We start from the raw sequence: 23,401 nt of genomic DNA, 5'->3' as shown, positions 1-23,401 counted from the left end.
CTGGGCTTTAAAACTAGCCCATTCATCATCTGATACTCACTGGAATTAATTTCAAGCACTAATTGATCATTAAAACTCCTTTCACATTGTATCTGCAAACTATGATTTTCTGCTAACAGGGTTTGTCGGTTGGCTTTAAAAACTAACAAAAACACCTGATTAGATTCTGAAAACAATAATACTGATTCTCTTTTCTACACACTCTCACCTCGTTGAATCTTGTCTCATGGCGAATTCTTAGTCAAAAGATATTGACTGCCAAAGTTTCCCTCTTAGAATTGCTTGCAAGAAAACATGTTAGAAAACTATAAAATGCATTCGGATTCGGCTTTAAAAATAGGGTAAACTAACACTTGGGGGTACAAAAAATGGGACATTAGTTAACTGTCATGAGGAGAGTATAAATCTATGATTTGGGCTCATGATGAATAACAGGACACATTTCGCAAGCGGTCAAAGTGGGCTACTCAAAATTTGCAGACTGGAAGCAATGTTAGAAAAGCATTTTTTGCAAATGAAATGGACTTGGGAAAGTGTACATACGGATTCATCAAGTTTTGAAAATCAGTGGACTTAAAGTATTTTTAGAGGACAACACAACGGTATAATCCATTTGATCTTACCTATCATAGATTTGGAGATATGATATCATGAACAGGGGTATTGACCAATTTGCATTTCTTGACACCAGTAAAAAGTTACAAATTGCATATGGAATTATGTTCGAAAACTTATCAAATAGATTAGTTATAAGCTCAAAATTGAAACATAGCATGTCTTTGACCTTTATAATGCAACACAAAAGGAATTTTAGTTTTTTAGTCAATTGGGTCAAAGTTATAATAGGTCAAACAAGGTCTCCTAGAATTCAGAATAATTTGCATCAACATGACAACAATGAATGACCAACTTTGAGGGATTCAAAACCTAGTCAAACGGATTTGAAATGACTCAAAATCAGAAACATAGGTTGTCTGGTATAGACACTAAACACTCCCAAAATGGCAGGTAATGAGGCATTATTGGGTGTGAGATATTCAATTGCAAACACAACCTCTTGTCGCTGTTTGACACTTAGGCAAAAATGCAGGTTTGGAATTTGCTCAAAATAGGACTTCACAGAATGGCAATTTATCTTCATGGAACACATAGATCTATTGAATGCAAGGTGTTAGAAACATTAAAAACCTCTCAAGCCTTGAATGGACAATCAGGTCTGCAGGCATCAAAAAGTGCTTAAGGGCTTGATTTTTTCAATGGTACTTAAAATTAGGGCTCCAATTTTGAGTCCCAACAAAATCCACAAAAATTTTCCTTTGGGATTGACGATGAAAAACTCTTTGGATTCATCATCTCTAATAGAGGTATCAAGGTAGATACAGAGAAGATTGATGCCATTGTTAATAAACCTCCTCCTTGAAATATCTCACAACTTTGTAGCTTAAAAGCTAGAAATATACAAGCTATTCATATATTTATTTCTCATCTAGTAGATTATACTACCCCCTTCAATTCATTTCTTAAGAAAGAATTTACTTTCTCTTGGAATGAAGATTGTAAGCTATCATTTTAATAATTTAAAATGTATCTTGCTAACCCTTCTATTTTACAATCAAATCAACCAAAAAAACCATTCTTTGTTTATACTTCTTCTTCTTGCAAAGTGTTGAGTGTCATCTTGGCTCAACATGATCTAGATGGTAGGGAGTGTCCTATTTATTATATAAGTCACACATTAATTGATTATGAGACACATTATACTGCAATTGAAAACAATTTCTTGCTTTAGTTTTTGCTTGTTAGAAGCCTAGGCATTATCTCCTCAATGTAGAAGTTAATGTTTATGTGAAGCTTGAAACTTTGAAACATCTCTTTTCAAAGACAAAATTTTCATGATGTCCTTCTAAATGGGTTATTCTCATGACAATGTTTGACTTGAAATTCATCTCTTATAAATCTATTAAAGGGAAAGCTCTGAATGATCATTTAGCCGAGGTTCCTTCTTTTCTATTTACACTAGAACCAATTGAATTTCTTGATGAGTTTGTTTTACCTATTTAGGTGGATGACACATGTGGTTTGTACATTGAGATGGATTTAGATGTCGAAGTGGATTTGGTACAGGTGTCATATTTATACCTCTATCTAAGAAGACTATTCCTTTATCACACAAACTTAATTTGTCTTGTACAATAATATAGTTGAGTATAAAGCTCTTGTTACAGAATTGAAGGCATTTTTTCTTTACAAATAAAAAACATTAGGATCTTTGGTGATTTTCAACTCATTGTGCAACAGGTTAATGGTATGTATCAAACTAAGAATGATAAATAGACCAAGTGTCAAGATCTCATATAAACTTATTTAGGAGATTTTCTTATTTCTCCATTCAAATTTTACCTCAAAAGGATAATCAACGTGCAAATTCTATGACTAGTGTGACATATCTTATTACTTTAGAGGAAGGTGTGTTAAACTTCAATTTACTATTCAAACTTTGTTAAGTGCTGCAACTTTACAAGATCCCTCGATAGAGGTTTATTGTCTTAATTTATACCTTGATGAGTGATATTCACATATCTACCATTATCTTAATGATGGGCCATTTTACAAGTAAATGACTAGGAATTGTAGGAGTAGGATCTGAAATCTTGCAACATGTTATATTATCCTCACCAATGTTCTTTACAAACATTCTTATGATGACCTTTTTATAAATTCCTTAATAAAACTAAAGCCCCTACGACTTTACAACAATCTCATGTCAGATCATGTGGGGGAATTTAGGTGGAAATTCATCAGTTAAAATAATTCTTCACATGGGATACTATTGGAAATCTATGGAACAAGATTTATTCACTTTTATCAAGAAGTATCCATAGTGTCAACATCATAATAATTTCATTCATGCTCCTGTGTATGCCTTACGATCTCAAGTTCCATCACGGCCTTTTTGTGTGTGAGCTTTTGATCTTATTAGTAATATTCCCCCCCCTTCCTCTCAAGGACATATGTACATCCTCATAACTACAAATTACTTTACTAAGTGGGTCAACGTTGTTCCTCTTCATTGAACTGTGATGAATGTTATTTGCAATTTTATACTTCAAAATATCGTCATCTAGTTTAGCATTCCTATGGCAATAATTTTAGATAATGGATCTCAATTTAAAAACAAAGAAGTAAAAGTTTTCTTGGAAAATTACCATATTCATAAATATTTCCCTATCCTTTCTTTCCTCAATCTAATGGTCAAGCTAAAACTTCTAACAAGATTATTGAATAGATCCTTATGAAGATAGTAGATAAACATGACAAAGATTGGGACTCTCAGCTAGTCTATACTCTCTGGGTTTATAGAACTAGTGTTTGCATCACAATTGGAACATCTCCTTATAATTTAATTTACGGGGAAGATGTGGTTATGCCTTTAATTTAGAATTAGAGATTCCTTGTTTGAGAGTTTCTTTGAAGGGGATAATCAACAAATATGCTTTTTGGTAACAATGCTTACAAGAGCTTGAGATGTTGGATGAACAACATATCAATGCTTTAGAACATATTATATCTTATTACAAAACTATCAATAAAAGGTGCAACGTTAAAGTGATTGAATGATCCTTTTTGGTATGTGTTATGTCCTTATGTTGTTATAGAAGTGTATGGAACTAGTGCATATAAAATTAATAATATGAATGGTGTGCCTTGTAAGGAACCTATCAATATTATGCATTTTCATTGCTACTATGTTTAATCATTCTTTTTTCATCATATATGCTTACATTTTTCCTTTTGAGTAGTATCTTTTCAAATGTGATTTAAAATGTTAAGTACATTTTCATCACTTTTTTTTTTGTTTCTTTCTTTTTATGTAAATTAATTATTAAATTACATTAATCATAGAAAGAGATAGAAAATAATGTAGTGATAGTCATATATATATATATATATATATATATATATATCATTATCATAAAAACTATTTTGGTATACAAAGTAGGCACTAGGTACAAAATGTTTCGTATAGAAACATAATGTATCAGTCCTCATCCATAGGAAGATCAAATCCATATCTCTCTGATCTTAGGTGGGATGATGAAGGTAATCTCTATGTAGTGCATACATATGCATGACTCTTGGAAGTACTCCTTTCTGATCGACTGTGAGATCCTCGCTAATACTCTCATAACTCACAATCCCACTGCTCTAGTCTCTCTCATCAACTATAGCTCTATGGCTATAGACGTGAAGATTTTTGAGTGTCTTCTAGGCTCTTGTCTCATTAAATGGAATATCATTGAAGTGAAAGGAATCCTCACCTCTATAGCCATGTCTATCAGGAAATCCCTCACAAAGGATTTCCACTCCTTTGTGCTTGCTGTATATATATAATCTTTTATTAAAAATCATATATTACTCACAAGTATATGTCAATAATTTGGCATTTCATATCACTATCATACTTGAATCTCCCACCTAGAAGCCAAGATCTATGGGTGTTGGAAGACTAGTCTTTCGACACTCTTCCTCTCTAGTCTAGGGTGGGGGCATCTTGGTTTGAGCTCATGCCTATGAGACTGTAGTGGCCTAGCTTCTATGGGAGAAGGTGATATCTCCTTTTCTCTCCTTCTCGCTACTAGTGTATCATCCCCACTCTCTGCGACCATCACATCTACATTTTTTATAAGCCTATCATCATCATCATCATCTATCTCCTCCCCTTATCATTTTTCTCATAAGAATGTACCTTAATCACTAGTAGGGTAGTCATTTGGGAACATGGGTCTTATAGCTAATACACTAAAAAACCAAAGATAGTCCTTGGATACTACTAAATTTTTAAATATAGGGGGAACCTTTGTGTGATACAGACTCTCAATATCTATCAAATCTATTTCATCCATAGTCAATTAGGGTCTAGTACCTAGACTCTCCTTTTATCTCCTCTCATGTCCATATCAGAGTATAGATGGTGGGGGTGAATCAATATTTCTCAAACTTTAGCCCAAAACTAATCTTTAACAACTTTATAACATGCATAAGAAAGTAAACTAACTATGTTGAATGATAGACATAACCATGCAATACGAGAACTCATAACACCATACTTTCTTAACTAGGGAAACCTTAGCAAAGGGAATACCCTGGTGGGGGTGGTGTCCACAAAATGAACTACTAATCAAAAGCATCTTGTGAAAGATATTGATCCTATTAGGGGTCTATTATATTCATATAGTGTCTAGGTCCTTTCCAGAGGACTAGGCCTTGTTAGAAGCCTCAACCTTGTTAGGAATTTATATATACAAATACAAAATGTATGCAAGATGAGCTCACTACCCAAACATGCAATATACAATATAGTTCTTCAATACAAAGAGATAGATACTAAAACCTCTTCACACTGCTACTGATATCTTCAATATCAAATCTTGGATTTTCTTCTCATTCACAAAATTTTCATTCATTTGATCATACACCAGAATTCACTTAACAAAGTATTACATCAATATTTCATTACATCACCTTTTTCATTGTTCATAACTTTACATTTGCAATCTTTCCTTTATACCTTGCTAATTACAATTATCCACTCAATTTGCCTTTATGCCTTTATACACATTAGAAAATATAATATTAGCTTTTTCCCACTTAGGGTTGACATCTAGGATTTCATACCTAATTAGTTAACTAATTATTTCAAAATAATTTCTTAACCCAAAATATATGTTTCCTCATCATGCTTTGTTTTGCCTGCATATTGTTGTAATTGGTAAACTTGTCATAAATTTGTCTATATAGTCAGTATAGTCCAACACACTCACATACATCATCATCCTAATGTTAGGTAGCCGTACCTAATTCTCACATATCTTTGATGTACTTGTGAATCTTCTAATCAAAACTCTTTTTGTTATGGCAAATAAACTGTGTGACACTTAGATAATTTTCTAAGTATGCATACATCATAAGTTCATCTTCATGATCTGCCCACTTTATATGATTGATATGTTTCCATAAATGACAACATAAAAGGGTTTAACCTATCCAAATTCTCAACAATGTCCCCCTTTGGCTTTGATGGCAACGTAGGGAAAATTGGCTAAGTCCCAAAACACAAAACTTCTCAAAATTAGCCTTGATAAAATTTCAAATTTCAAAGCTGTGGATCATTATATATTTACCATCTTTCCTTATGTCTCCTAATTACATTATAACTCCCCCTTTGATTATGGTTCTAACTTCTATTACAACTTATATATTACTCCTCCTTACTTATACCTTATCTATCCCATACATACATACATATATTTATGTATATGTATATGTGTATGTATATATATATATATATATATATATATATACATACATATATATATATATACATATATACATATATATATATATATACATACATATATATATATATATATACATATATACATATATATATATATATATATATACATACATACATATATATATATATATATATATATACATACATACATATATATATACATATATATATATATATATATATATATGTATACATACATATATATATATATATATATATATATATACATACATATATACATACATACATATATATATATATATATATATATATATATGTATGTATACATATATATATATATATATATATATATATATATATATATATATACATACATACATACATACATACATACATATATATATATATGTATGTATGTATGTTGAGATATGATCTGAAATGGTTACAAAAGAGCATACAAATGATGACAGACATTGTTGAGATATAATAAAGTTTGCCAAAAGATCATAATTAGTGAAATGAGAAAATGGGATGAGTTAGTATGAAGAAGTGATGAAATAGAAGATGCGGAGCATTTTTGAGCGTCTACATTTTGCCCCTCTTTAATACAATGTGATTTAGATTGTTGTGTCAAAGAATAACTGATGAGAAAGCCATAACAACATGACTTAGTAGGGATGATATATATGGTTTCCCTCTGAAAAAATTGAATAAAATATGCCTATGATAGATCACTTTTTCAATAACGAGAGGACAAAGCCACAACAACTAATAGATCACAAATCAGAGCTCAAATGTGAAAGTTATGGGGTCCAAAGTGCAAAACATGGTCAATCAGGGGCCCGAGAGTAATGTCATGGTTTCCAACTCAAGAAAGTGAAAAAATGATAAAAATGATAGGTCAATTGTTTCACAATGAAGATATGAATCCAACACAATGGGCGAATTGCAAATCGGAGTTGAAAAGTAAAAGTTATGGGCTTGAAAGTGCAAGATAGGGGTAAACTAGGGCTTTGGGAGCAATTCTAGGCATCTAACTACCCCAAGTGTGCCCAAAATGACCCAAGTGCACCTAGGGTACACTTGGTAAAGCCAAGTTCTCTATGACAACACCAAGTGCACCCTAAGAACACTTAGGAAGCCCAACTATGATATGAAAGTGCAAACTGTGCCCTAGAAGGCTCTAGGGGCCAAAATCAACTTGACTAGACTCAAAATGGCCTAAAACTTTGCATGCATGTGAAAAACCATGGAAAGAGGTTATAACATGGGTAAAATTAGTCACATCTAGTCAAAATTGGTTAAAAATAGGTCAAACTTGGTCAAACCTAGGTCAAATTAAGGCCAGACTTGGTGGAGAGCCATAAAAGGTTGACAAATGGTGAATGATTATATAGGGATGCAAGAATTGAGGATGAAGATGATTTTGGTGTATCAGATTATGAGACCATGGTGGCAGATGAAGTGGACATATAAGATAAGGGAGATGAGATGAGGAAAAGTTAGTATGAGGTGAGGACTTTTGCTTTCAAAAAGTGTACTATATGTTAATAGAGCTTTATTTTGATATGGTAGACAAAATACAATGCATGATGGCATAAAAGGGTTAGAGTGCAAATGAAAACCTTTTGTGTAAACAAGCATGATATAGACAAAAAATGACCTTGTCTTTCCTAAGGCATATATACATGCCCCAGACTCTCAAAGGTACATTGTTTAACAGACATAAAATAAAAGATGACCATGAACCATCCCGACCACTCTCATAGATCAATTTGTTGAAATCTAATTGAAAAAATAATTGATAAGAGAGATTGCTAAGTGGGATATTATTGAAGAAGACTATATGTTTCAATCATTGTTTTGTCACTGATGTTAGACCTATTATCTGTTGGTAAGAAAATTGCTTATAAGATTCAAGTACTATCACTTAGTTGATTAATGAAGAGGATTTGATCAATAATAGGTAACAATAGCACGTAGAGAAAAGGTTGAGTTATTATTATATAATGAAGTACAAGGATTAGTTAAGACAATGATGAGATGATGTATTGATGATCTACTTAAGGTTACAAAATGTTTGGCTACACTTAGAAAGTTTAGAAGAACAAGTTAAACAAAGTTTGTTTGTCAAGTTTGATCGAGTGGATAGTAGGTACCGAACAAAGTTAGTGCAAGCTGAGAAGAAAATCAGTTGGAGTTGAGTAAAAGAAAATTCTAGTTGATGCCAAGTAAAGTTTAGTTGATGCCAAGCATCAATAAAATTTAGTTGATGTTGAGTGATTTTACAGTTGATGTCGAGCAACATAGTATGTGTTGAGCATTAGAAGATTGATAATGCCAAGCTGCTGCATTATGATAAAGATCAAAGATTCACTAAATTTAAGTTGACAAGTTTATTTTCTTAAAACATGTGAACCAAGAGGAAGATAAGGTTGATGAGTTGGTGGTACAGAATTTTATGTAAACCATTTTTAGGCAAATTCAAATGGATTCTAGGAGAAGTTTCTAGAAAAGACAAGATACGAGGTAGATACATTGTATCCTACCTAATCCATCCAAAACCCTAATTTGGATGATGGATAATGAGCAGGAAAATATCCTAATTTCCTATTCATAGGAATGTTTGGTCATGAAGCAAAAAAGGGTGTCATGAGAACCTAAGGAGGAGAAGGAATTAAGGGTTTTGCTTCACCAAGTGACCCAAGAGAAGAGTTTGCAATGGTATGTTGAGCAAAAAGGCTTAAGGAGATGAATTCTTGAAGGGTGAACAAGCTGTTAGAGCTACAAAGTATGAAAGAAAAGAAGAATTGAGGACTAAATAGAGATCTATAATCTACAAGAGAAGTTGTAAGTTGTATTAGATCAAAGCTCTACTGTTACTCTCTAACAATTGTATCAATCTAAGGTGAATCCTTTGGATTAAGGTTGACCTAACAGTCATTTTAAAATTCTTTAATCAGGTCAAGTCCTCTAATAAGCCTCACTTCTAATAGAGTGATTGAAATCCCTTAACCAGGTCCCATTTAACACTATGTATTTTAACCATAAATAGGGTTGGCCTTTCATAGGGCATCACTTCAGAAGAGTGAAAAAGGAGTAGCATGTTACTGGTGGTTTTTTCCAAATTGGGTTTCCATGTAAACCATTATTTCAAATTTACTAATGAATGTGTTGTGTTTCATGCTTTATATTTTTGCAAATTGATTTGTACATAATGAATGCATGCATGGGTATGCGTGTTTTATGGGTTCACTGGGTTGTGAAAAGTTTTATTTATACAGCTAGACCTTGGATAACTGATTCACCCCCCTAGTTATTGTAAAGTATTCCAACAATTAGTATTAGAGACCTATTGCTTAAGAAGACTAGTTTTAAGGTACTAGAAGCACAAAGATCGAGATGTCTAAAAGAGAGGTACCCAAGCTCAACAGAGATAAATTTTTTACATGGAAAAGTTTGATGAAGCTACACCTTGGAGGACTTGGAGATCATGCACAATCTACCATTACAATGGAACATGTTGATCCAGTTGGAGCCCTAACTAATTAAGATATGAAGAAGAAGAAAGAACACAATTAAGCTATGTTGGAGATTGCCTCTGACCTAAGCTATGCTAAATTTGATGATATCAGAGGTTGTGACATTGTAAAGAAAATGTGGGATGCCCTACACACCATCCATGGAGGAGACAAAAATGTTCAAAGAGCCAAATTTGAGAGCCTCAGAGGTTAAGTTTGATGATATGAGATTGGAAGAAGGTGAAAATATTACTCAATATGTTGCTAGTATAAAAGAAGTTAGTGCAATAAGAGGAGCTACTAGCCATATAAATGATGATACTATGTTAAGTAAAGTCTTGAGAAAATTATTGCCTAATCATGCTATTAGAGTTTCTACAATTCAAGAGTTGAGATGTATTCCAAGAAATGATCTAGCCCTTGAAGGTTTGGTAGGTAGACTCTCTACTTTTGAGATATCTAACTTTGAAAATTACAAACCCAAGAGTCTTGAATCTGTATTCAAAGCCAAGTTATTATTGCAGGATTCTGATGAGGTGAAGCCGAAGAAGAAGAAAAGAAAGATAAACTATGTATCCAGTGACAATGATACAAATGAGGAAGATGTTGAAAAATTGGAAGGACTATGTTAGTGAACAGATTGTCCTTCGAGAGAATGTGTGGAAATCCGACCCTGAATGCCCAAGTGAAAGGAAAAACTAACACCAATAGTTGGATAGGTTATTATTAGATTAATGACCTTCCTTTGAATTTTATCGGGTACAGCTCCCCGTGCAAGATTTACAATGAATTAAATGTGGGTGCTTTTACTAGAAAGCACGAAAGGATATCTAACATCTACCATGTAAACATAGGGTAGACGTGAAGCCTAAGAACTAAAAAGAAAGGAAACATAATAAAATAGATTACACAAAGTTAACCTATTGTACACTGCATTACGAAGGATAAAGTCAAAGAACAATTTCCATCTTCCTGAGAAAAGGTGAACCAAAGCTTTCAGAAGATCCTGATATCAAATGCATACAGAAAACAGCAAATTTGATGCACTTAAAGAAAACTGAAAGTTACAACAACATAACCATCAGTGGAAAGAAAACTACATAGACTCAAAGTTCTGATTTGTAGATATCTTTCAAACCTCCCCTCTTTAAGATGTAAAAGACTACAAAGATCCTATTACACATGCATCAGAAAATGAAAACCATCTCCCCTACATTACATTCCAAAATCAAATTCCTCTTTGATCACTAACACAAAGTTTAGCAAGTGAAGCTCTATTCTGCTACAGCTTCAAAGTTTGTATTCCTTCCCTCAGGATTGAAAAATCTTCCCACCTGCTAATAGCACACAGTCTGTAGCTGCTGGAAACCAAAGTGGAACTCAGAATATGGAACTATTCTGTCAAAATTTCCTCCTTCCTTGCCTGAAGCCCAAAGTCTGCAGTTTTGGAAATTGGAAGAATCCGGAACCCCTTCTTTTGTCTTTCTTTGCTCCTTTTATCCTTTCCTGTGGTCGATTCCCCTTTCCTTTTTTGCATAACTGATTCTTTTTTAAAATACTCTTTTCATATTCCCAAAGAATTTATTTTCCTTCCATTAGTTTTCCTTGATAAACTTTATTTAAAGTTTATGTTTTTCCCACTACTCCGATGATTTCTCAACTTTTATCTCCGCAAGGTCAAATCATCTTTAGTTATTCGAAACTAATTCTTGAAATTGCTCCCTTTTTACTACTTGATTGTCATCGACTTTTCCCATCATCATATGATATTTAAATATTATTCCCCACTAATGATGATATAATGTTTATAAAACATTATAATATTGTTCGCTTCTTTCTAAATTTCTATCCACGACACCTGTCGAATGGCTCTTCAGATCTTGATTAACAATTTCCCAATTTCGTGACCTTTGTAATCGATAAATTTACATCTCATGATCTGATGATGTTCCAATAATGACAATTATCGGCCTTTGGTGCTCGGGTAACAGGATCAAACTCTCTTACCTTCTGAAGACACTCTATCTTTATTATCAATTTTAATGCAAGCACATTGCTCAGCCTATGATATCTTTCTTCAACCTGATATACATTTGGAGTAACAGGAATATACTCAAGAAACTGAGCTTTGCGGTATATCTTCTTTGAAACAAGCTTGAACTTAACAGGCAGATACGACCAAGCTGTATTTCCCAAATCTATTTGGTAAAATTTGTACCTTTTCCATTATCAGAAAAGACCATATAAACTGAGTCTCTTGATATCTTTGGAATCTTCAAAGAGCTAAGTCTCTTTCCTTCAACCATTGGTGAGCAACATAACTTATCAATTTCCCTCAAATTTTCCATGATTTATAAGATCACCCCTCATGACTGCGTGGCCATTATATTTATTTCTACTTCCACCTGTAGCCTTTCAAGCTTATCATAATGTTATCACCTACGAAAAAGCTAGTGGGCTATTATGAGAGTAACCCGATATTCATTAAAAGTGAGCTCGGCTTCCTGTCACCATTACATCTGTTACAATGACATTGCGTGTTTGAGTGCTCCAATCGGACACATGCATGAAACACCAATCTGTGACTTCTATGACTTGTGGCATCATCATATTTTTACCCTTTACTGATCGAACAACTTGACTAATCATTTTCATGCATATTTTATACATCGGGTTCAATGAATGCCTTGCACTTTTGTCTATCATGGCTTGATAATGTATTTAATACTGCCGTCATCACAGTTTTCTAATCTTAATCTATGAAGACCATGATTAACTTTAATGAGATACCCGAACTGGTTTGATCTTGGGAGAAACTCATCAAGTCATTCTGAACCCAAATTGAAATGTCCCTGTAAAGCAATGAAATGTGACTTGAACTGCAAATTGTTGAACTCAAGTGAGTCAGAAACAAACCTTTGAATATGAACCATTTAATCAGGACTGAGCTTGAAAACTCGAAATAGCCCTGAATTGGAAATTGCAAACTGCATTTATGAACGTGAATAATGAATTTAGATAGAATTCTAAGCTTTTCTGAGCTTGCCAATCTGCATTTGAATTTCTTTGAGCTATCGAACCATTTTGAACCAATGAAAAGAATTCTAAAGATCTATTATGATGGCATTTTATTCTTTGGTTGAGGAGCATCTCGAAACTAAGATCTCTAAATTTCTGCACTGAACCATTGAATCTAGCAATTCGAGCCTTGACCTGAATCTCCATGAATTAACCTTCTGTATTTTGAACCCATTTGAACTACTTTGAACTAAATTTCAAATCTTTGAAAACTCTAAACTCAAACCATTGAATTACTTTGAATCGTCGAACTACTTTGAACTACTTCGAACTTCAGTTCGAAGTGGTTCAAAGAGGTTCAACCTTTGAAATTAAAAGTTTAAAAAATGAGACCACCTTGGGTACTAATAGACTACTAGCAAGAAGATTTCATAGAGGTAAAGACAAGTTGAAAGATAAGTTACCCATCATTTATTTAAATTGCAATGAGGTTGGTCATGTTGCTACAAGATGTACACAAAAGAAGAACTACAGAGAAGGAAACAAGTATAAAAATAGAAGAGAAGATGACAATAGAGATTACGAAGACAAAGGAAAGAAGTCATGCTACATTGCTAAAGAATAAAGTAGGGATGATTTTGATGAACATGATGATGAAGTGGTATATGTTGCAATGAAGGATGAATCTAATTAAGATGAGGCAACTACACTTTTGACTTGTGTGAACAAAAATGATAGATGGATCATTGATAGTGGATGCTCACATCAAATGACTGGAGATAGAAGTAAGTTCATTACCTTAACTTGTTATGATAGAAATAGTGTAAGATTTGGTAATGATGCACCATGTTGTATAAAAGGAAAAGGTTCTATCAAACTCACAGACAAGATCTCATGTGACAATGCTTACTATGTTGAAGGACTAAATTATAATTTGCTAAGTGTGTCATAATTGAATAATCTAGGATGCAAGGTTGAATTTGGAAACAAAATGGCCAAGATATATGACACAAATGAGAAACTGATTGGGAAAGGTGATGAAACTAGAAGTAATTTATTCTATCTAGATATAGAGGATGCTACTTGTTTTGTTGCAAAATTTGATGATGTATGGCTTTGGCACAAGAGACTATGTCATGTTAATTTTGATAACTTGGTTAGTATTAGTAACATGGAGAAAGTGAGAGGATTGCCTAAGTTGAAGAAACCTGATAATATAGTGTGCAAAAAATGTTAGCTAGGCAAGATGTCATAGTCATGCTTTAAGAATAAAGCTGATACGTCTAAAGAAATACTAGAGATTGTTCATATTGACTTGTGTGGACCAACTGAAGTGCTAGAGATTGTTCATATTGACTTGTGTGGACCAACTAAAGTGCAAGGCTACAGAGGAGATAAGTGCATAATGCTATTTGTTGATGATTACTCTAAGATGATGTCTGTTATGTTTCTGAAATAGAATTTTGATGCTTTTCAAATGTTTAAGTGGTATTTGGCAAGAGTTGAGAAAGAAATAGGTAAAAGTTTGAAATGTTTGAGATCAGATATAAGAGGAGAATTCACTTCAGATGAGTTTGAGATGTTCCATAATCACAGAGGAATCAAAAGAAAAACATCTACCCCTAGGACCCCTCCCCAAAATGGGATTGCTGAAAGGAAAAACAAGTCTATAATGGACTATGCCAAAACACTTATGATGAAGAAGAATGTTTCTCTGAAATACTAGAGAGAAGCTATAAGTACTACTATATATACCTTGAACCGTGTGCAAATCAAGAAAGGTACTCATTCAACACCTTTGAACTATGGTATGTATATCCACCCAATGTAAAATACTTTAAGGTCTTTAGAAGTAAGTGTTATATTCCTAAAGATATTATAAATGGAAAGTTTGGTGCAAAAAGTGAAGAAGGTATATTCCTTGGATACTCCACAAGAAGCAAAGCTTATAAGTGTTTAAATACTAACACTAAAAAAATTGTGAAAAGTGAAAATGTGAATTTTGATGAATTTATAGAAGTACATGAGTTTGAGCCTATGAAAGAACTAGAAGAATAAAAATCATTTGTATAATTTTATGAAGGAATGCCTACTGAAGAAGATGCTGCAAATCAAGTTACAAATCAATAGAAAGTATCGGTAACTACTGAGTCACATCTTGTGAATGTTGAGTTGCATTCAAGAACTAAGCTACATTCAAATGCCAAGCACAGAGCCCTATATGGATTGAAACAAGCACCGAGAGCATGGTATGAGAGACTTGATACTTATCTTGTAAAGATTGGATTTGAAAGGACTGATGATAATAATAATCTATACATAAAAATAGAAAAAGAAAAAGGTATTTTTCTATCTGAAATATTTGTTAATGATATCATATTTGGAGGACAAGATGTTTTATGTAAGGACTTTGCAAATCAAATGAAGCAATAATTTGAAATGTCTATGTTTGGAGAAATCAATTTTTTTGTGTGATTGCAAGTATATTAGATGAAATATGGTATATACATCACTAAATCAAAGTATGTCAAAGAGATATTGAAGACATTTGGATTAGAGGATTCCAAACTAGTAAGTACTCCTATGGTGATAGGACACAAGTTGTCAAAGAATGATGATTCAACTGAGGTGAATCAAATATTGTATAGGTCTATGATTGGAAAATTGCAATAAGTAGTACATAGTAGACCTGATATTGCATTATCGGTAGGGATAGTTGCAAGATTCTCTACTAATCCCAAGGAGAATCACTTAATGGTTGTGAAGAGAATAACGAGATATCTAAAAGGAACAAAAGAGTTTGGTCTCTACTACAAGAGGAATGAAAAGTTTGAATTGAGAGCCTACACTAATGCTAATTGGGTTGTAAACATTGATGATAGAAAGAGCACCAATGGAGGAGCATTTTTCTTAGGCAAGAGACTAGTTACATGAACAAGCAAGAAATAAAGTTGTACTTCACAATCTACTGCTAAAGCAGAATATGTTGCTACTACTATAAACTACATAAACATTGTATGGATCAAACAACCACTCAAAGGAATGAAGGAAGAAATCATAGAACCAATGCTATTTTATTGTGATAATACAAGTACTATCAATATATCAAATAATTTAGTGATGCATACAAAAACAAAGCACATTGCAATCAAGTATCATTACATGAGAGAGTTAGTTCAAGATAAAGAAGTGAAGATGGAATATGTTAATAGAAAGGAACAAATTGTTGATATCTTCACCAAATTATTACCTAAGAATACTCATGAGTATCCAAGAGGTAAACTAGCGTTGATACCCCTATCAAAGGCTATTTGAGAAACAAAAAGAGTGCTCTACATCAAACAATATGATGTTGACATAATACAAATTGATGCAATGGATCTTACTTTAGGAACTGCCTAAAGTAATCATAGAGCTGAAAATTCAAATTAGTCAAGAGTAAGGTGACAAAGGGAGATATTGAAGAAATTGTAAACACTTATATCTATATTCTTTAGGATGACAAATTTTTGATATATGTCTTTAGCATTTTTGTCAAAGAGGGAGAGTTTTACTAATCAAGAGCTGCCAAAACAAAGAGGGAGTGTAGACTGAAACTATCAAAAGGAGAGATTTACTGAAAAGTGTTGTTAGAAAAGTTGCACAAGACTGATATTAGAGGGAGAAATCCCAATCTACCTAGTAAGAGGGAGATACAAGAAAGAACTCAGAGGGAGTTATGAGAAAGAGTTTTGTAACTTAATTAGAAGATGGAAGTTGTTGATAGAGGGAGGAATGCAAATTTTTTCTTTGGTATTGCCTTACTATTTTTGGTTGAATGAGATGATCATCATTTGATTAACTTGGTTGATCAATTTGGTTTTCCATCAATTCCAAAGAGAGAGATTGCTAAATTTTGATTGAAAAGATCATTGATAAGAGAGATTCCTAAGAGGGAGATTGTTGAAGAAGACTATATGTTTCAATCATTTTTTTATCGTTGATGTCAAACCTGCTATCTACTGGTAAGACAACTGCTTATAAGATTCAAGTACTATCACTTAGTTGATTGATGATGAGGATTTGATCAATAAGTGGTAACAATATCACCTAGAGAAAAGGTTGAGTTATGATTATGTAATGAAGTACAAGGATCAATAAAGATAGTGATGACAAGATGTATTGATGATCTACTTAAGGTTACAAAATGGTTGGCTACACTTAAAAAGTTTAGAAGAACAAGTTAAAAAAAGTTTGTCTGCCATGCTTGACCAAGTGGATAGTAGATGCTGAGAAAAGTCAGTGCAAGTTGAACAGAAAGTTAGTTAGAGCCAAGTAAAAAAAAATTCTAGTGGATGTCGAGGAAAATAGTTGATGCTGAGTAAAGTTTATTTGATGCTGAGCACTAATAAACTTTAGTTGATGTTGAGCGATTTTACAGTTGATGACAAGCAACACAGTATGTGCCAAGCATCAAAAGATTGATAATGCCGATATGCTACATTATGATAAAGATCAAAGATTCACCAAATCTAATCCAACAAGATTGTTTTCTTGAAACTTGTGAACCGGGAGGAAGATAAGGTTGATGAGCTAGTGGCACAGAATTTGATGTAAACCATTTTTAGTCAAATTCAAATGGATTCTAGGAGAAGTTTCTAGAAAAGACAAGATATGAGGTAGATACATTATATCCTACCTAATCCATCCAAAACCATAATTTGGATGATGGATAATGAGTGGAAAAATATCCTAATTTCCTATTTATAGCAATGTCTGGTCATGAAGCACAAGAGGTTGGTGTCATGTGCGAGAACTTAAGGAGGAGAATGAATTAAGAATTTTGCTTCATCAAGTGACCCATGAGAAGAGTCTGCAATGGCATGTTAACCAAGAAGTCTTAAGGAGATGGATTCTTGAAGGGTGAACAAGCTGTCAAAGCTGCAAAGTATGAAAGCAAAGCATAATTGAGGACTAAATAGAGATCTGTAATCTATAAGAGAAGTTGTAAGTTGTATAAGATCAAAGCTCTACTATTACTCTCTAACAATTGTATTAATCTAGGGTAAATCCTTTGGATTAAGGTTGACCTAACAATTATTTGAAAATCCTTTAACTGGGTGGCATTCCAAGTGAATGGCAAAAAGTCCTCTAATAAGTCTCACTTCTAATAGAGTGATTGAAATCCCTTAACCGAGTCACATTTAACAATGTGTATTGTAACCTGTAACATGGTTGGCATTTCACAGGGCATCACTTCAAAAGAGTGAAAAAGGAGTAGCATGTTACTGGTAGTTTTTCCCAAATTGGGTTTCCATGTAAATCATTGTGTCAAATGTGCTGATGAATGTCTTGTGTTTCATGCTTTATATTTTTGCAAATTGATTTGTACATAATGAATGCATGCATGGTTATGAATGTTTTATGGGTTACTGAGTTGTGAAAAGTTTTATTTATACATCTAGACCTTGGATAACTAATTCACCCCCCCTCTCAGTTATTCTAAAGTATTCCAACACAATTTATATCATCAAGAGGCATAGGAACATGATCAAAGAAAAAAAATGAAAAAATAAATCACTCACTAAACAACATAAGAAAACAACTATTCATGTTCCTTATTACTTTCTTTTTAGTGTTTTAGGTTTGGAAATAGTGTTTGATAGGTTGATCATGTGATAGGCTTGTTTGTCGATTCAATTAATAGGTTCATAGGGAGACATTAAATTGATTGTTGTCTCACATTGCTTAGATAGTATGACTATCATGCAAGTGTAGTGTTTTAAGTCCCAATTTGCAAAAGTGTAAGTGTTTAAGAAAAAGGGGTGATTACCCACAGTGAGTATTTACAAGGTTTATTACAAATTTTCATTGTGTTTTTGCAATTTTTACAATTTTGGAGGATATTTGATGTTTTTGTGTGACTAGTTTTTTTAGGACATTTTATGATTTTTAGTGTTTATTTCAGAATGTTTTGTGATGTTTAGTGATTTTTTCACGACCTTATATGATTTTTTCAATTTTTTTAGGATGTTTTATGATTTTTAGTGATTTTTTTAGGACATTTTATGATTTTTATGAATTTGTTTAGGACATTTTATGATTTTAATGAATTTTTTCAACATCATATTTGATTTTTGTTAGGAGTTTGTTCAAGATTGTATTTGAATTTTTAGGAGTTTGTTTAGGATCCTATTGGAATTTTTAGGATTTTTTTAGGATTATATTGGGTCACAAGGGTTAGTTCCAATCTGATATGCAATAAGTCCAATGGATAAGATGTGCTTAGGGAGATGCCCCTGGCTCATGTTCAAACTCTGACATTGTGTAAGTGATATGCCCCTAGACAAGACATAAACTATGTACAAAGGCCAAAGATAGAGTATGTATACAATGATAATGTGTGGGTAAGATAATAATGGACATTAACTAGTTCATGAGCCATGATCAAGGACTAGGGATGTCTTGCAATATGAAGGATATGATCAGGGAATGACAAATGGGGTAAAAACTAGATGGAATCTTGATAGATGGAGGAGCAATAACTAATTATGCATGGTGCCTATTTGCTAGGTTTTCACCATGGTACTTTCCTAAAGTGCCTGTTTGTGAGGTTTTCACTTTTGGACAATTTTTTTCTCTTAGCTCAAATTTTCATGCCAAGATGCCTATTTGCCAGGTTTTCATCAAGGCATCCATTTTTTCATGACTTTTTTAACTTTTTTGTTTCTTTTTTTATGACTTTTTTTCCATTTAAAAATATTTTTTCAAGACTTTTAGATGAAATCAAGAATGTTGCTAATTACTACTAAGAAGAAATCTATTGTTAGTGCTACTAGCTGATAATCTCTTAATCCACAACTAACCATAACTACATAGAATTTGTTCTGAATCTGTAGCTAAAATCAAACCACTAGAAAGGCCTCAAGATATATCATCATTTACCATATGTAAGACAATTCTTGCCTCTTGTGAATCAAGACATCTGAGAATAGTTGGGTTAAAGGATATTTGGTATAAGATGTCACCGATGATGACGTACTCATAGGCTTGATGGATAGAGGTTTGATTTTTGGTGTTGGATAAGTTAGGTAGCTAAATTTGGGGATAAAAAACTAGATATAAGGAAGGATTGGGAGGATTGAGACCAACGACATTCCATATGAAGGCTGATTGAGGGAGCTCAACAAGAAATCGTAGCATGTTGAACATTGGAACACTAATATTCATGGCATCATTTTTTCATCTTGTATCCTTAGGAGATGCTTATCATTTTCTTTTTTAGGCTCTAATGGAACCTTTCAGTTTTCACCAAGAGACCTATGCTTGTTATTTTTTTTTCTTTTCTTTTAGTTTTGTAATTGGAAGATGGAGTTGACTCCCAAAAATATGCCAATGTGTTCTCTTTGAGAGAAATTGCTTCTTTATGACCATCAATTATAATGCCTTAGTAGAGTCCCAAGATATTTATAAAAGCATCATCTTTGTTAAATTGATCAAATATTGGTGTCCATGCTAGTCCCAATCCAATAGTTTAGGATAGCATGAGGGGATGTCATCATCAGTGTTGAATGGGCTCTGGTTAAAGGTATATATATATGGATATCCAATTAGGTTGTATTATTAGGGTCAACAAAGACATGGTCAAGTGCATAAGGCTTATTGATTTTAGGTTGGGTTTCCTCAGATGACTTTTCATAGTTTGAAACATTCACAGTCTCACATGTAGGTACCTTAGTACTAGGAGGACCTATTCACAATGGTTTGAATAGAAGCCCCAAACTAGGAGGTTGTCCTCTTGTAGTGATAGGTTCAATTATTCCTTACTCCGGAGGTCCAAGACCACTACATCCATCATAGCCTTGTTTCTATATGATAATAAACCTAGGTCCATACTTGTTAGGAGATATAAGAGTGGGTTCTTATTTAGCTTTTTCTTTCTATGCACAAATAGATGTATTCTCATAGACATGTTCTTCACATAGGCCACTTTCATTAATGAAATTGATGGAAGTAGAAGTTTGTGTACTAATCTTAGAATGTTGTGCTTACAACATTTGTGATTTACCATAAGATTGGGGAGAAGGTGGTGACTCTTTGATGTGGAATACTTGAGACATAAAGTATTCTCCATAGCCTTTATCTTCAATCTTCAACTTTTCCTTCACCTTACTAAGGAGCATATTAGGGTCTACATATTTAGAGGAATCTATGGATTGTACTTTATTGTTTTTTGGGACTTGGTATGTAGTAGCATCTCTCAAATTAGCACAAAACTGGAAAGGATCTAGATCACCAGGGATGGTAACCTCTACATTTTTGTAGGAAAACTTCATACATTGATGATATGTAGAGGGCACAACTTTCATAGCATGGATCCAAGGGCATCCTAGTATCATGTTGGAATTCATTTCAATATCGAGGACCTGGAATAATGTATTCTCAATAGCTAGACCCACTCTTATGGGTAATATGATGATGCCTTTGGAGAAGTGTCCACCATCATCATAGGCCTTTATTGTGATTCTGCGAGAGGGATCTACATCTTCTTCAAAGTAACCCAGACCCTTGACAACTTTAAGGGTATAGATGTTTAGTCCTACTTTGCCATCTATCAAGATGTGTCCGACTTTGGCATTATGGATAAGAACTTAGAGGTGAAGGGGGTCATTTTGGTTGGGTCTATCCTTAGGAATATTTTGAGGGGAAGATGTGATATGTTATGATGTGGGTAGGTTCCCAACCATGGCCTAGAATTGGACAACATCAATGTTATCTAGGACTACTAACTCTTTGAGGGATTGATCCAAGATCTTTTGATGTTGGGAGGATGCATGTAGTAGGTCCAAGATGGATATTTACGTAGGGGCTTTCCAAGTTGGTCAACTACTAGTCTCAGATTGGTTTTGACATTTGAGTGTCAATGCACTTAACCAATTCTCAAGGTAATTTTGAGTATAATATAGAAGCTGAACTACAATGTATGTTGAGCAAGAGAATTCAACAGGTGTCAAGTGAACCTCAGGTGCTGAGCAATCTTTAGGTGCTGAGAAAAGTTCAAGTGTTGAACAAAGTATAGATGCTGAGTCACTATATATGTTGAGTGAAACAAAATTGCTATAGAAGCCAAGTGAACAAGTTTTCCTATATGTGTCGAGCATCAACAACTAGTATGTGCTGCATAACACATACTTAACATATGAGTTTGTGCCTTCATAAACTCAGATGTAAATCATTTTTGGAGCTGACATGGGATGAATCTCAAAGGATCTTGAAGATAAGATCAAATCTTTTGCATTACCTATGTAATTAATGTAGAAGCTGAGAAATCCAACTTCATAGATCCTCAAGAACACTTGCATGCAAATATCTTGCAATGAAGAGAAGCTAGAAAATGGAAAGTAGATCTTAGAAGTTCTTAAAAATTTTAGAGCGAAAATGTATTCTAAGTTATGAAAAAAAATACAAAAGTTCAACCTTTTAAGGTGAATGAAACCCTAAAGAAAAGAAAACTAGGTTTGTGCATTATAATTAATATAAAATATTAATTATATGCACCTAAGAGAGCTAAAGCAACTAGAGTAATAAATGACTTACTCTAACACCCCCCCTTAAGTGAAGCTTAGGAGGAAGCTAACCTAGAAAAACTCTGAAAGCAGGAAAATGGGTGCCGACAACAAGGCCTGATTAGGTACCCAATACAAGGAAATCTCAATAAATCGAAGACAAAAGAGAAAACCCAATGGGAAAAACCCCTCTCCAAAAAGAGATGAAAAAACAACAAAAATAAAATGGCTCAAGAGACTCTCTCTAAACCATAGACAACCCCCCCATGAGAGAGAGATGAGACATCAAAGCTCCCCCAGAATGATGAAGCCCCTGTAGAAATGAATGAACCAATGGAACTCCAATGCGAAAGAAACAAGGGCATAGAACAAGGAAACCATTGAATGACAAGAAGGCCTAACTGATGCTCAAAAGAGTAGACATGAGGATCTTGAAAAGGAATCCCCAATGTAGGTGTGCTGACACTATCATGAAAGAGGAGATGACTGTCCTTTATAGAATCTGTAACAAGTGCTCCTGAAGGCTCGATGAGTGGAGCTGAAGGGTCTGGCAGAGCTAAAGAAGAAAAGACTTCAACAGAATGAGGTGTGGTGAACTCAGGAACAATACAAAGGTTCATGTGTCCTGATTGCACCACATGATGCTCTCGCAAAAAAGAAGAAGTATGCTCCGATAATGGAGATGGTGGACCAAAGTGCGAGGAGGTGTAGAGATGGGTGGTATGATCAACTGTCCTTGTAGAAATAAGGCCTCCTGTTGCACTATCCCAAATGTAGATTGAATCTGCAGTGAACTCAACTGACTTCCCTGATCCACTATGTGTAATCTGATACATCGAGAGAAGGTTTATAGAGAAAAATGGAACATACAATACATCATTGAATGTGCCATCCTGAATGCAAACTGAACCTTTCCCGCAGACTATTAGAGTAGTGTTATTCCCCAAGAGAATATGAGGAATTGGAGAAGTCTCACTAGAGGAGAAGACCCGTTGAGA

The sequence above is a fragment of the Cupressus sempervirens genome, chromosome 1 (assembly GCF_028749045.1).
Source record: "Cupressus sempervirens isolate cs-2001-9-10 chromosome 1, ASM2874904v1, whole genome shotgun sequence".
Taxonomy (NCBI): Eukaryota; Viridiplantae; Streptophyta; class Pinopsida; order Cupressales; family Cupressaceae; genus Cupressus; species Cupressus sempervirens.
This window is presented reverse-complemented; position numbering follows the sequence as displayed.